We start from the raw sequence: 5,546 nt of genomic DNA on the forward strand, positions 1-5,546 counted from the left end.
TAAATAGCCTGGAGACAAGCATCAGGAAGATAAATGAAAGTTTTAACAAGGACCTAGAAGAAATAAAGAAGACTCAATACATAAGGAATCATGCAATAGATGAAATGGAATACACTCTGGAGGGAACCAATAGTAGAAAAGAGAAGCAGACGATGGGATAATTGAGAATGGTAGAAATAAATGGAACAGAGAGGGAAAAAGAAAACGAATTAAAAGAAATGAGAACAATCTCAGAGACTTCTGGGACAATGTTAGACAGCCCAACATTCGAATAATAGGAGTCACAGAAGAGGACTACAAAAAGAAAGACCATGGAAAAATACTTGAGGAGATGATAGTAGAAAAGTTCTCTAAAATGGGGAAGGAAATTATCACCTAAGTCGAAGAAACTCAGAGTGTACCAAACAGGAAAAACCCAAGGCAAAACACCCCATGACATATATAAATAAAATTAACAAAGCTAAAAGACAAAGAACAAATATTGTAAGCAGCAAGGGAAAAACAGCAAATAACACACAAGGTGATTCCTACAAGGTTCACAGCTGATCTTTCAATAGAAACTCTTCAGACCAGGAGGGAATTGTAGTGCATACTTATAGTGAGGAAAGAAAATAGCCTACATCCCAGATTACTATACCCAGCAAGGATCTCATTCAAATATGAAGGAGAAATCCAAAGCTTTACACACAAGCCAAAGCTTAGAGGAATCAGCATCACCAAATCAGCTCTCCAGCAAATGCTAAAGGACCTTCTCTATTTAGGAAGCAGAAAAAGGGAGTATAAACCCGAACCCAAAACAATAAATTAAATGGCAACTGGATCATACTTATCAGTAATTAACTTATATACAAGTGTGTTGAAAGCCCCAACCAAAAGACAAAACTGGCTGAATGGATACAAAAACAAGACCCCTGTATATGCTTTCTACATGACACCCACCTCGAAAAGATGGACACATACAGACTGAAAGGGAAGGGCTGGAAAAACATACTCCACGCAAATAGAGAACAAAGCTAAACAGGAGTAGCAATACTCATATCAGATAAAATAGACTTTAAAAGAAAGGCTGTGAAAAGAGACAAAAAGGACACTACATGATGATCAAAGGATCAATCCAAAAAGAAGATATAACAATTATAAATATATTTGCACCCAATACAGGAGCACTGAAATATGTAAGACAAATGTTAAAAATTATGAAAGGGGAAATTAACAATAACACAATAAGAGTGGGAGACCTTAATACACCACTAACACCTATGGATAGATCGACCAAACAGAAAAGTAACAAGGAAACACGAAAGTTTTCAATCCCTGGTCAGGGAACTAAGATAACACAAACTGCATGGTGCCCCCCACGCAAAAAATTATCTATCTGTGGTGATCCTGTTTGTCACATGCACCGGGATTGGGCCACATCCCCTGCCCTGCCTGTGGGAACACACTTCTCCCACAAATTTCTTAAGACAAGGGTGGCCTTATTGATATTTGATCTGTTCATTCCAAACATTATTTTAATCTTTGGGAGTGCTAGCTGTGGGTTTTAGTTGTATCAGCATTTTGTGCCTCCTGAGCATCTTTAGCTGACAGCATAGGCGAGTGATGCAACAAACCCCTTTATGATGTAGGTGGCCAGGAGTTAATTTCTGCCTGCTTTTCTCAGGGGAATTATAACATTCACCATCCCCATGTTGAACACTCTTACCATCTGTGTTCTGGCAATCTAGACCCTAATATCATTCCACACCCCAAACAAAGGCAGTAACACCACACAATTTATCCTTGCCACTGAGATCAATTTTTAATCAGGGCTACCCATCTTCAGTGCAGACTCCTGACCCTGTCCAGTCCCCTACTCTCTGGTTAACTGGTGGCCTGAGGGTCTGCTCCCTAATTTCCCGGGACTCCACTACCCTCCCCACTCAACTGCCCACCTCTTCTCTACCTCCCCTCACTTCCCATCAGAAAATTGATACACATACATATCATCTACCATTTGATGTTTATTTTAATGGCAGCAATCTGTTTCCTATGTTAGTGAGAGAGGCAGTCTTTTCCTGGTGGGCCATTTTTAAGAAAGCAGACCTCTGGAGAAACAATTCTAAACTGTCTGACCTTTGGTGTTCAGTCACTGGCTGCCCACGTTGTACTTCTCCAGGGTCTCTCATTCTGGGGCGGCTGAGCTTATCTTCTCTTTCGATTCTGCCTCCTTCTTGGACTCTGCCTCATATTTTGGTACCATTTTTGGCTTGATTAAGGGTCTTACGTGCACAGGAACTGAAAAACCAATTTGGTTATCTTGTTTTCTTCACCTTCTTTGACTGAGAGGCATATGCCCGGATTTTCTTTCTCAAATTCCCTTGTAGAGGTCTTTTGACCCTCATGCTTATATTTAGTGCCTGGAAAGAAAAGATAAGAGTATGAGTTTTGAGGAAAGAGTATAAAAACTGAGTTGGAAGAGATATTTCACGAAAAAGGGATGTGGGCTGATGAGTGCTTTTCTCCAGGCAAGGGCAGTGTAGAGTTCTTGGGCAGCAAAGTCAATGGAGAACATGGGGAGCATCTATGGAATCATCTTACATCACACGGCCTCTGTGTCTCCATTGACAACGGGTCGTCTTTCTTCCTTTCATCCTTGAAGCAAACCGAGTGGCAACTCTTCTTGGCTACTGTGGCTTTCTGGTTACCTTAGTCATGATGATCCCACTAAGTGGCCTAATCCAGCATCTCTGCCTCTGATCACCTTATATATACCTTCTCAGTACAATGAGGAGCCACACCCTTCAATCTGATTGGTCAGCTAGGCATTCCCCCAGCCAATTGTGGCAGTGGGGTCTTACATATTGCAATGTAACCCTTTGCCTGTGGGCTAGTGGATGCTGAGGGAGGCCATGATACAACTTACCCACTGCTGACACCTCTGTGTGTCTGATTCTGGGGAATGGTGATTCAGGGGCATGGTGTTTCTGCTCATGACCTTCAGAGTTTCCTTCAGTGCCCTTTATTCTTTAACTTTTATGTCTCCCTTCAACACTCCTGCCTCCTCCATCCCTTTATGAACATTTTTCATCCCATTTCAGCACTTTAGTGTCCTCTAGTCACTTCATCTCTAGACAAGCCTCTTTCCTTTGGGGGTTCTTGGAGGGCTTAAGGAACTTAAGAGCAAGCACTTAACATGGAAAAAGAAAATTAACAACATGTTGTATGTTTTTTCTACTCCAATGAGCTTTAGAGACTCCAAGATTTTTTGAATCCTCAGTCTGTTGCCCCAAGGTCAATACACCGTCTCCATAAGATTACACATCAGAGCAAAGGAAGTGTTCAATGTCTCCTCCACTAATATCGTTGTGGACACTTCAACTCTCATATTGAGTAGGGAAAATCAACTTGCCCCATCTATCAGAAATACATTCCTTATTTAATAAAAAAAAAATAAAGTGCCCAAAGGTAAGAGTCACATAACCACTGCACCACAGACTCTTGACTGAATCAATTTCCCAATGGTCCCTCATTTACCGTTATCATCAGGTAGGGCCCATTCTGTAGCTGACCAATAGCTGAACAGGACACGTACCAGTAGGTACCTCATTGATAGTTGGTTGCTTATGGGAGGCCCGGGGATGCACTGTCCAATTGCTGAGCAAGACTCGTTACTTAGTAACAAGGTGTGGAGTAGTAAGACAACAATGGCTACCTGCGAAGAGCTCTGCGCATGCTGCTCTGTTACAAAAGGATACTTTGGGTCCAGTGTGCTGGAATCTTTTTGATTGAATCCTTTCCAACCTCAGATTTTTATTTCACATTCTCGTTTAACTTTTGTACATCATTCTTTTCATTGTATTCCCAGGCTTGCCTGTCAGCAGTGCTTATCTCTATGCCCCTCAAACAGTTGCCACTTGATCCCATGTGCTGCATATACTATAGCTAATATTTCGAACTCAACAAGTATGTGAGGGCCAGCCCACCTTGAGAACTACTTTGACAAACCTTAACATCACAGTGATACTTATTCTATTCACAATATAACAGTGCAGGATGATGGAAATTCAAAAAGTACGAAATGAAATTAGAGGACACCAATAAATATGTCAATAGAAATATATACTATTAACATTTTGTCTTTGTTGTTCTACCAAAATGTTTATAACGTATATATTTTATGTGTTTTAAAATGATAGAATATGTAGTACACATATATTTTTATGAGCATATATGCATCAGGGAATTTTTTTAATTTATACAAATTGGATCAAATTATATGCACTATTGTAGCCTTCCTTTTCTATACAATATGCTGGAAGAATTTTTCCATCTCAAAGAACATGTATCTGCCATTATTTCTAAGGATTACTATAGTGTTCAAATTCTTGCTTATCCCATACTCAATGCGAGTGTTTTGAAGAGAGGAACTATGTGTTCTTTGTTCACTTGTTGCTTCCATATCTTTTCTATTGGAAATCAGGCTGTAATACACATTGAAATTCATGTATCTTTTCAAATTAGTGTTCATTGTCTTCTAATATATAACTTGGAGTGGAATTTCTGGGTCAGTCGTAGTTCCTTTTTTAGTTTTTTGAGAAACTTTCATAATGTTTTCCATAGCGACTGCACAAATTTACATTCCCACCAATTAAGTACAAGGGCTTCCGTTTCTCCACATCCTTGTCAACTTTTGTTATTTTCAGACTTTTTGATTTGATGATAGCCATTGTGATGAGTATGAGTTGACATTTCCTTGTAATTTTGGTTTGCGTTTCTCTGACAGTGATGTTCAGCATTTTTTCTTGTGCTATATGTATATCTCCTCTGGAGAAAATCAGATCTTTCCATTGTTTTTGTTTGTTTGTTTTTTTCTTAATATCAAGTGGAATAATCTGTTTGGATAGTTTGAATATTAACCCCTTATATTCATATCATTTGCAAGTACTTACTCCCATTCAGTAGGTTGTCTTTTCATTTTGTCAGTGTTTTCGTTTGCTGTGCAAAAGCTTTTAAGTTTAATTAGATCTCATTTTTTTCCATTGCTTCCTTTGCCTTAGGAGAGAGGTGAAAAAAATATTGCTATGAATTATGTCATAGAGTGTTCTGCCTACATTTTCTTCTAGGGGTTTCATAATTTCCAGTCTTTCATTTAGGGTTTTAATTCACCTTGATTTCATTTGTTTAATCATTTTCTTCTAAGCTGAAACTCCAATATTTTGGCCACTTCATGAGACAGGTTGACTCACTGGAAAGGACTATGATGCTGAGAGGGATTGGGGGTGGGAGGAGAAGTCGATGACAGAGAATGAGATGGCTGGATGGCATCACCGACTCGACGGACATGAGTTTGAGTGAACCCAGGGTGTTGGTGATGAACAGGGAGGCCTGGCGTGCTGTGATACATGGGGTCAAAAAGCATCGGACATGACTGAGAGACTGAACTGAATTGGACTGAACTGAACTGATAGTTTCTGTACACAGTATCATGTCATCTGCAAGTAGTGACAGTTTTACTTCTTCCTTCCAATTTGGATGACTTTTATTTATTTTCTTTGAATGATTGC

The sequence above is a fragment of the Moschus berezovskii genome, chromosome 26 (genome assembly GCF_049115385.1).
Source record: "Moschus berezovskii isolate FMDL1 chromosome 26, NW_MosBer_1.0, whole genome shotgun sequence".
Classification (NCBI taxonomy): Eukaryota; Metazoa; Chordata; class Mammalia; order Artiodactyla; family Moschidae; genus Moschus; species Moschus berezovskii.